The following is an 11,007-nucleotide window of genomic DNA, read 5'->3' on the forward strand; positions in this document are numbered from 1 at the left end:
TCGCTTTCAGTAGACTAGAAAGGAGTCAATTTTGTGGTTTATGAAGTCAGCAAAAACATACTGCAAAATTAAAAGCTATTATAACGTTATGGTGGTTATACGAGAGTACATATTTTAAAAGCTTTTTTTTCTTTTATTCTGGAAACATGGATACGAATGGTCTTGTATTTAGATTCGAATCAAAGGCAAGTGTTTCGTTTTATTTTTCAATCTTAAGACCCTATGAATTGGTCAACCAGCATTCAAAATCGCCACTGAGGTTTGGGTAATGTCCAAAATTTACAATAATTAGACTTCCTTTTCTTAAATGTCAACGATGACAGTGGTCTCACATATCAGTAAAACAAAGCAGATGTATGACTGAAGTGAAATAAAACTTTCTTACAGAATGTACGAAATATATATATATATACGTGTGACGCACACAAAATCCTCGTTCTCCTACATGACACTCCTTCGTTACCTGCCCATTCAAAATGTTTTCTGTCCACCGTGAGCCACTGCCCTAGTTATTAGATTCACCAGGTACTATGCTTTAAGTACACAGTCACATGTACCCATTTAGTAGTATCTTCCTTAGTCCGTAACTTTAGACATTTACCAGGATGTTTCACAAATACTCAGAATTATCGAGATACCGTTGGCACCGCAATCCTAGAGTTATGAAGACACACGTATACCACAATCTTATGCATGTACATGTCAAATCATGTATGTGAAAGCACACCATGAAACACACGTACCTAATGGCATGAACATCAAGTTGCGATTCCACTAGAGACGTCTCGTTTCCTTAACGATTTATAGATTGCTAGACCGTGGGTTATTCCACGCCTGTTTCAACTAATCACGCAGAAAGTAATTCAACCAAATCCGAACTATGCTGTGTCCCACCCACCACAAAACAAAAATTAAAGCAGTCCCTGCCCTGGACTTATTTGCCACTCATCAGAAGGCAAAAATCAAAGCCATCCATCCCTACACCGGACTTGGTTTCCAAAGGGCTTCCGAAAACGACGCTAACCCCATGCCCAATGAAGCAAAAGCTGGAAGCGATTACCAAGAAGGAAAACACACTTTAAACCAAAATTTCCTGCACCATGTGGACAGAGAAGCGAACCCAATGGGAGGTGGAGCGGCAGAACACTGTAAGAGCGGACGCTGAATGGCATCCTTCCCAACCCCCAACCCAAAACAAAGGAAAACTTTAAACATGTTGCGGTTTTCAATCAAACCAAGCAAAGCGAGAGGCTCCCCCCCTCGCCCCCACACACGCCCACGTCCGCTCTCCCAGCACAGTTGCCACCCGGCGTCTTACCACGGGGACCCTCCGGCTCCGGGACAGAACCGGGCTGCGGCTCCCGGCCCCGCCGGCGGCCGCGGGAGCCACCAGCGACCTCGCCCCCGGGCACCGCCGGGAGGTAGCGCACCGCTCCCAGGACCTGCGGTCGGACCTGGGCGGGCCCGGGAACGACGGGACGGGGCGGAGACCGAGTCAGGGGGGCGAGCAGGTAGCGCCGGGAAGGAGACACGCCCGCCGGGCCGGCCGGGACGGGGGAGGGGAGAACTTTCTCCCCAACTTCCCGACTCCGAGCCTGCCGGGGCGGGGAGCGCCGGCGCCTCGGGGCGCGGGCGCGGGGGCGCGCGGGCGGGCGGGCGCCGGGGCCTAGCGCTGCCCGGGCCGGGGTCGGCCGCCTCCGCCCGGGGGGGCCCAGCCGGGTCCTTACCTGCCCTCCAGCCGCGCTCTCATGAGTCGCCGCTACCGCGGCCCGGGGCGGCGAGGAGGGGGCGGTGGGCGGAGGCGAGGCCCGCGGGGCCCTCTCCCTCCTCCACCTCCTCGTCCCGAGCGCCCGGCCGCAGCGACGACGGCACAGCCGCCCCGCACTCGCCGCTTCAGGAGGAGGGAATTCCCGGGCTCCCCCACCCTTCGGCCTCACTCTCCACCTCCACTCCGCGCGGCGCCCGCCCTCACTCCCGGCTCCGCCCCTCCGCGGCGGGGGCGGGGCGGGGGCGGGGGCGGGGGCGGGGGCGGGGGCGGGGGGGCGGCTACCTGCGCGCGCGGCCGGCCCGCTCACCGGAACTCACGCCGCGCCCCCCGCCTTCCGGCGCCGGCGCGCTCGGCGGCTGTGGGCCGCGGGCCGTCCCCCTCCCCCCCCCCCCGCACGCCGTCCCGGTCGGCCGCGAGTCCGGGTCACTTATCCGGACCCAACATGGCGGCGGGGTCCGGGGCGGATTCCCGAGGCGGCGCGGGCTGAGGGGGCGTGAGGAGGCGGAGCGCGGCCGCTGCGGCCGCGGACTACCGGCCCCGGGAGGTGGAGTGAGGGAGGCTCCCGCCCCCTCTTTCTGGGTTCCCTTTGCCCCGCGCCGTCGTGCCGAGGGCTTCGGGCTTTGTGTGCGTGGGGAGGACGGGCTTGAGTGCGTGCCTTCTGGGACGAGGCTTCCGCACCCCTCGTCGCTGGTGGGGAGACCTCAGCCCCGCCGCGTGAGCCCGGGGGCGCGTCACTAGGCGCTCTTCGCCGGCCTGGTCGCCGTCCAGAGACGCTCGCGTCTGGCCTCCTTCCGAGCCGGGGATCCTGTCCCAGCGCGGGAGCTTCCTGTTGACTGTTGGTCGAGCCAGCCTTGCCGGGAGGGGAACCGGAGCCGGGTTCTCCTGGCGAGCTCCGGGGAGCGGTGGCCTCGGCTGATGCCCCGGCAGCCTCCCCCGGGGGGACAGGTGTGCATACCCTGCCGGACGGCTGCGCCCCCGAAAGTGCGGCAGCCCCGGCGAGAACTCGGCTCGGGGAATCCGGGCACCTTTCCCGTGTGCTCGGCGGCCGGAGGCTGGAGGACAGGGAGAGGGTCCGGAAGGAACAGACCGAGCCCGCAGGCTCTTCTGCCGAAGCCACTGCCGCGCTGTGCGACCCGAAGCCTGACTCCCCCCTGCACTTCCTCCTCGGTGGGGCTGTCGGGACCATTCGTGTGGGTCTGTTGGTTTCCTTTGCGGTTTTCAGTGAGATTCGGAGTCCTCTTTGACAAATAAATAATACAATCGTATGTGTCAGAATTCTGGCATTCTAGGAACTTAGGAAATGAATATAAAGGTTTGGATTTTTTTCTTCTTCAGCTCACTAAAATGAAGCAAAGGGGAGCCTAGGCGTTCCCGTTGCCAAAAAGGTACCCATAGTGTGGCATGGTGCTTTAATTTGATTTAGCTACTAGAATTTCACTTCCCCTTAACTGTATTGGGGATTAAACATTTTCATGCAGGTTTATAGTCCGCTTTTTTTTGTTTGTTTGTTTTTAATAGAAAATAAGATGGGCAGCCCGGGTGGCCCAGCAGTTTAGCGCCACCTTCAGCCCGGGGTGTGATCCCAGGGACCCGGGATCGAGTCCCGCGTCGGACTCCCTGCATGGAGCCTGCTTCTCCCTCTGCCTGTGTCTCTGCCTCTCTCTCTCTCTCACTCTCTCTCTATCATAAATAAATAAATAAATAAATAAATATTTAAAAAAAGAAAAGAAAAGCTTTTGAGCTGTTACTTTTCTAGTCTTCCAGATGAAATACAGATAACATTTGTTGTCCTAAACTCACACCCTCAAAACAGTGAACTCTAACATACTGATTTACCCCAGTTTAAGGGATGAGTTGGCTTTGAAGATGTTCTGTATAGAGGTTGTCTTTTTTTTTTTTTTTAAGATTTTGTTTTTAAGGATCCCTGGGTGGCGCAGTGGTTTAGCGCCTGCCTTTGGCCCAGGGCGCGATCCTGGAGACCCGGGATCGAATCCCACGTCGGGCTCCCGGTGCATGGAGCCTGCTTCTCCCTCTGCCTGTGTCTCTGCCTCTCTCTCTCTCACTGTGTGCCTATCATAAATAAAAAAATTTTTTAAAAAAAGATTTTGTTTTTATTTTTATTTAAGAAGTAGGCTCCATGCAGGGAGCCGGATGTGGGACTCGATCCCAGGTCCCCAGTATCGTGCCCTGGGCTGAAGGCGGCGCCAAACCGCTGGGCCATCGCGGCCGCCCACCCTCATATTCTTTTTGTTTGTTATCTCACTCCTTGTTTTATATTTTGGAATATTCATCTCACAATATCAAGTTTTACTCTGTAAATAACCTGGAGACTCCAATTTTTAGACTCAATGGCTCACTTATTTCCAAGGGTATTTAAAATGACAAAGCAAACCACCAACAACAAAACAACCAAAAACCCACACTAACACCACCAACAGCAACAAAAGAGAGGAAGAGAATCCCTAAAGTCTTGCTGAGTTTGTTACGATAGAAATTGCTTTTAAGTGAAAATCTGTTCATCCAGGAAGACAAATGAAGGGTACCCGTGTCCCTCCCACACAGTATGGAGGTCTGGTATGTATGTGTTAAGGAGTGATAAGGGATCTAAGTCTTGGAATCCCCGGGAGAGTCTGCTGGGTGAAGAAGCTAGGGGAACGCTTGAAACAAAAGTAATGAAATATGTTAAGTCCCTACAGAAGTGACGGCATCATTTATTCAAGTTTGTTAATGCTTCCTGAATGCTTTGAGTAACTGAAAGTTTAAAAGATTCAAAGCTTAGCTGGGGCATATTCAGTCTCACTCTAGAACATGTGATTTTTGCCAGGAAATGTTTGTAGGATAAATCTACCTGCTGCTGCTGCTTCCATTACTGAGGCTGTGATGGTGATTTTCTTTTCCAGGTAACTAGAAAGCCTGCAGTCCTACATGGGCGCATGCACTGGTCTCTGCTCTCTAATTACCATCCCACTACAACCCCCCTCAAAATGCCTTCCACTGGACTTGTGGACCTTCTCATGTCCACTCAGTGCCTGAAGTTACCTACAGCACGTTAGCTCTGCCTCCTCCACCTGGTCAAAACTGCTCGTAGGCCCAAACAGGAAGAATATAAGGACCACTCTTAACAAAGATCTGGAAAATCAGGCAAATGGAAAGTATTCAGCGTTGAATATTAGGCTCGTTGTGCCAAGCTTAGGGAGAGGTGCTATATAACCCATCAATTTCTGAACACTCCTGATGCCTTTCTTTGTTGCCTCCAGGACTGCTGCTGGTGTATTCTACTTTTTACTTCCCCTCAACTGGGCAAGGCCTAAGAGAACCAATTCGTTGGATGTGTACGGATACATCCTGCAATCAATAGATGTTACAAATGCCAACCTTATATATATAAGCTTCAGCAAATCCAGCCCATCTTTCTGCTCTGTTTTGTTCTCTCCAGCTTCTAAACGTGGCTACCTGGTCTAAAATAGAATTCCACCCTGCGCCCTATGTGCCTCTCGAGCTCCAGGATTATTTTTTGGAAGTGTAATCTTTGGGTTAGAATCTACTTTGGGGTCATCTCTTGGTTGGTTTCTCTAACTTATGCTCTTTCTAGTTCTCCCGCAGTTTGGTCCCAGACCTGTTATACCTAGGAAAATCCCTAGTTTCTGCTTCAGCTCCTCCTGATACCCACTCTGCCTGTTCCTAGATAGCCTTACCTATAACTTTAAACTTTCACACTCTCAACTTAGGTCTGTGTCAGCAGTTTCTTTCTTTCTTTCTTTCTTTCTTTCTTTCTTTCTTTCTTTCTTTCTTTCTTTCTTTCTTTCTTTCTTTCTTTCTTAGATTTTATTTATTTATTCATGAGAGATAGAGGGGGATAGAGAGAGAGAGAGAGGCAAAGACACAGGCAGAGGGAGAAGCAGGCCCCACGCAAGGAGCCCGATGCAGGACTCGATCCCAGGACTCCAGGATCACACCCTGGACTGAAGGCAGGCGCTAAACCGCTGAGCTACCCAGGGATCCCTGTGTCAGCAGTTTCTAAGCTGGAGGATGCATGGCATCTTCTCATACGCCTTCCACCTAGCAGAATATAGCATGAGGTAGATACCTTTTTGAGGGTACTGTTGAACTCAAGATCCTTTTCTCTGAGAATGAATCCTCTACTGATAGCAGGAATGTAGCCCTATGATCTGAATACCACTATTCCCAGGCTTCAGGTTGGAATTTTGAATTTTGAGGGAGTGACACAAAGGTGACTCTGATTATTCATGGTGGCTCTGGTATTGAGAATCCAGTGGCAGAAGACTGATGTCTAGGGGTAGGGGAGTCTAGTAGCTGTAGGCAAGTGTCCAGCCCTGATGATGGTGCCTGCATCCTAAGCAGACCATCACTACGGCAAGACCTGGACTCTGCCCCGCCCTCCTTGGCTCCTGCCTGAGTGTGCTCCACCAATCTTCTTGTGCCTTCTCAACTTCCAAAGAAAATTATTTCTCTGATTAAGTATAGACCTCTGTTCTTTGCAAATGAAAACCACTACTCAGTCTCTGTTACTCATCTGTACCACTCACAGGAAACTCAAACGGTGTAAGGGAAGCATCTCCTGTCTCATGCACATAGACAGGTGGGTATGGGATGGGGGAACTGGTTTTTTAGAGAGAGGATGAAGTAGATGCATAGCAAAAAAGCAGGCATAAGATATTGTAGGACCCCAATGCTGGATCTAATTGCCTTGAGCCACATGTAAGACCCCAAACCTAGAATAGAGCTGGCATATCCTGCCTGCACAGGGCAGGCATTGCTCTTAGATCACAGTATACTACACACCCTTCTCCCAGAGCACTCTAACTCCCATCCTCAAAATCCTCAATGCAACAATTTAAGCAAATTGGTTTTAGATGTTGAAACTCATTTGATATCTCTGCCCTGTAAGGCTTGTAACTTCCTCCCAAGATCTATATTTGCAATTCCTGTAGCCATTACCAAGCATTTGGCCTTTACTTTTCTCCTACATTAAGCCGGTGTGTGGTCATAATTATGTCAGTGTCTCTGACATTGAGTTTAAGAATGAGTAAAATTGCTACCAGATTGCTATTTCCTGGAAATCTTTACAAGTGGGTTATGAAAAGTAGAACATAACTTTGCTTGAAGGCAAGAAGTTAGAATGTTTACCTACACCAAAGTTTTGGAAAAGAAACTATAAATCAGGCATGCTCTTATCTCTTAAGTTAACTGACATCAGATTATGAAACACAAAGTGTTGGTATTAGGAAATTTGTTAATTGTTAGATATTTTACAAGCTAACATTGTGGTTGGCTTTTTTTTTTAATGTGTTGAAAATAAATCTATGCTTTTGAAAACCTTTCATATCTTTTTTTTAGCTAAATCTTTTTGTATTTTCAGTGGTAGAATTATTTTTCACATTTGTGAAAATTAAATTAAATCTGAGCAAATTAAAATCTGACCAGATCTTACTATGTGATGTAAGCCATAATGCATTTAATCCTTTAGTAAAGTGTATTTACACTCCTTTTGATTTGTATATAAATAGGGCTTTTGGGCACTTAAAATAGCTACTTAGTTTTTCTTCTTTCTGAGGGAATACATAGGCAACAAATAAGATATTTGCTTTGGTGAAATGTTTTAGGTTATGTGAATGAATTGATGAGATTGGCAACACAGATCCTTGGACTGGTAACAAGAGTAACAATGGCCATCTTTTATTAAGCCCTCACTGTACTTAACCAATGCCAAGTGCTTTACCTACATCATTCACTGAATCCTCATAATCACTCTGAGGTTGATAGTATTATCCCTGATTACAGTTTGGATTCCTCCGAGCCAGAGAGGTTAAGCAGCACACAATAAGAGGAAAGTTTCCAAAACCTATTCTACTGAAGGTCTTTGTGATTGCAAAAAGGAAATTAGTTTTTAATGTTAGTTCAATGGCCCTGAAAACAGCCTTTATTTCTCCAAGTTCTGGAATAGTTAAATTGCTGGTAAATTGCTTGTATAAATGGGAATCTATAAATAAGAAATGTGGAATTCTATAGATTTGTAGGAAATTCTTTATCATCTTATATCCCTAAGAAAGGCTTAGGGGCAAACTGAAAAAGATATACGAGACTAAGCCTAAAAAGAATAATTCAAAAAAAAAAAAAAACATGTATTAAGTATAACTTTCTGGAGATTAGCATTTGGCATCTATTGTCTATCTTCCAATGACATCTCCCCCATAGTTATGGTCTTCAGACAGAGAACCAAATGTCTCTAAGAAATGACTACATGTACAACATAATTACCTTGCCAAATACAAAATATCTAGGGTTAAGTCAATATTAAGATTTACATTTAATCTGCCCAAGGCTAGGTAACTGTAATTAAGTTCTTCCCTAGTAACCATAATTCAGTGGTTAAAGTCAGTAAACAGTTAATAATCCAACACTAGGAGAGGTTGCTTAATACTTTTTAAATCAACTTTTTCATCCATTCATAAAGCACCCTAACAATATCTCCTGATAAATTCTGTATATTTTAGTATATATTGTATTTAAAGGGTCTTAGGACTTAACTTGGAGAACTAGAAATTAATGGTAGGATATTTTCTTTGTGTTAAAATCCAAGGAATATAAATATTAATAGACGTTCAGAGCTTTTACTGGGATTTTTTTTTCCAGAGAAAAAGGAATTAATATCCTGCCAAATTTAATTTAAAATACATGGTTTTGACCGGGTGTTGGGCACTGAGGGGGGCACTTGACGGGATGAGCACTGGGTGTCATGCTATATGTTGGCAAATTGAACTCCAATAAAAAATTAATAAAAAAATGAAAAAATACATGGTTTTCAAAAAATACATGGTTTTCTTTTGGAAATTTTCATTAGAGATGAAAAATCAGTTTTTACAGTTTATACCTAATTGATTAATTATTTTCATTTTGCTTATGAGAACTAGCTACCATATTTTTTAAATCATTTTTTTGCTTGATTGTCATTATTATCATTTTAATTTCTTTATAGTGGACTAATCTACAACCATTTCAAATTTTTTAAGGCCTGAGATCTTTTTCTTTTTTTTTTTTAGCCCTGAGTTCTGAATCATTAATTTGCATGGGCCTATGTCCTTATGATACTTGAAACTGTGTTTACTAAAGAATCAACAATCCTGCACTGAAGAACCAAAAAAATATACAATGACTCACACTTTAGAGAATACTATTTAAATAATCCAAATGTGACAGAGAATTTTCTTTTAGAGGCCTGGTGATTTTGGCATAAAATTAAAAATTGGCACTCATGTTCATTTTATGTGAAATTAATTCCAACATGTTAGAAGCAAAGCTAGAGACCAAGGGATATGGGATATTTTAAAAAACCAAAGTGAAAATTTTGGTTTATATTAATGAGGCACTTTTAAAATTTATTTGAATTCCTATTCAAGAAAATATTTTGATTCTCCTTAGACCTCTTAAGGACCTATTGTCTAGTGAATTTTATTTGAAAACCTTGAAAGAGAAAAAAAAATTCCTCCTTTTGTGAAAGGCTCCAAGTCTCACATACTCTCTCTAAAAGTCACTAGTCTCATTTCCTTTGAGATGATGAGCTATACCTCCAAAAACCAAAACATTTCCTGAGTCTGTTTAGAATACATAGTGTTTGTCATATATCCTTAAGAATATGGTAGATACTAAAATATATATTTATGTATGTATACAGAAATTTATATAAAATCTTGAAATGGTTAATACCACAGAATTATGCAAAGTCCTAGCAAGTATTTGATAAATTTGGTCATTTAGACATGTCAACACTTATTAAACTTTATTTACCTTAGGATAATCAGTTTGGGAATTCATATAAAGCTTTGACAGTGGAAAGATCTTTGGTCTGCGAGTAAATATTAATTCTGGTTCCACTGCTACTGGATGTGGGGTTTCTTTTGTTGTTATGAAAATATTCTGAAATTGGATAGTGGTAACGATTGCACAACTATGTGAATATACTAAAAATCACTGAATTGTACACTTAAGGCTGAATTTTATGGTATATAAATTATATCTCTAATTCTGGCCCCAGAATTTTATGCCCTTATGTAGCTATGTAATCTTCATCCTCAGCTTTATTGAGATATAATTGACATATAACTTTATATAAGTTTAAAGTAGAGAACATGATTTGATACATGTGTCTATTGTGGAAAGATTATCACAACAAGGTCAGTTAGCATATCAATCACCATTAATACTATAATACTATTATACTATATAGACTTGATCAAAGGTACAAAGTACATAAATATAATGTAATTTCCAATGGAAGGAATAGGACACTGGGACATCTGACTGAGGAAAAATTTGCCTACAAAATTTGTGCACATTTATTGCCCTTTAATATTTCTAATTTTGTGAATTGTCCTTTATCAACTTTGCAATTGGGTGTGATTGTTCTTTCTTTATGAATCTGTAAGTGTTCTTTATTTTTTTTTAAGATTTTGTTTTTTTTTAATTCATGAGAGACACAGAGAGAGAGGCAGAGACATAGGCAGGAGGAGAAGCTGGCTCGCTACTGGGAGCCCAATGGAGAATTCACCGGGATCACGCCCTGAGCCTAAGGCAGACTCTCAACCACTGAGCCATCTAGATGTCCCTGTTCTTTATATTTTAATGTTTTGAATTCTTTAATTTTCATAATTAAAATAATTTCATAATTTTCATAAACAATGGCAATATTTCCCCCACATTTTCATGTGCCATTTAACTTTATTTGTGGATTTTCTTTTAATACAGAGAAATTGAAAAATAATTTTTTATCAATATCCTTCATTTTGGTTTCTTTTAAATTGGCAGTCTCAAAATTTCATTTCTATCCTAAAATTATTTATACATTTTCTACTATTTTTGTGATTTCCTTTTACATTAAAATATTCAGTGCATTTGAATATGTTTGATATTGTTGTAGAATAGGAAATAGTGCTCTAACTTTTCTCTTTTTCCAAATGGATGGCCAGTTGTCCCCATATTCTATTCTTTCCACTGGAAATTACATTTGTTTATTTTTCTTGACTAATTGCTCTGACTAGGACTTCCAGTATTATGTTGAAAAGGAGCTGTGAGAGTGGGCACTTTTGTCTTATTCCGGATTTGAGAGGAAAAGCTTTCAGCTTTTCACCTTTGAGTATGATGTTAGCTGTGGGTTTGTCACATAGAGCCTTTATTATGTTGAAGTATGTTCCTTCTATACTTGATTTGTTCAGAGCTTTTAT

The 11,007-nt window shown here is 43.8% G+C and overlaps 1 protein-coding gene across 1 annotated transcript in view; it reads right to left on the reverse strand.

Annotated features, from left to right (window-relative positions):
* The window catches only part of YES1 (YES proto-oncogene 1, Src family tyrosine kinase), a 65,735-nt gene extending 63,809 nt beyond the window's left edge, over positions 1-1,926 (reverse strand). Inside the window, 1 exon segment of the mRNA NM_001003239.2 lies at positions 1,728-1,926. The gene's annotated coding sequence lies outside the window, so the exon portion shown is untranslated.
* Positions 1,927-11,007: the final 9,081 nt, after the last annotated feature.

The sequence above is a fragment of the Canis lupus genome, chromosome 7, assembly GCF_011100685.1.
Source record: "Canis lupus familiaris isolate Mischka breed German Shepherd chromosome 7, alternate assembly UU_Cfam_GSD_1.0, whole genome shotgun sequence".
In the NCBI taxonomy this organism is placed as follows: domain Eukaryota; kingdom Metazoa; phylum Chordata; class Mammalia; order Carnivora; family Canidae; genus Canis; species Canis lupus.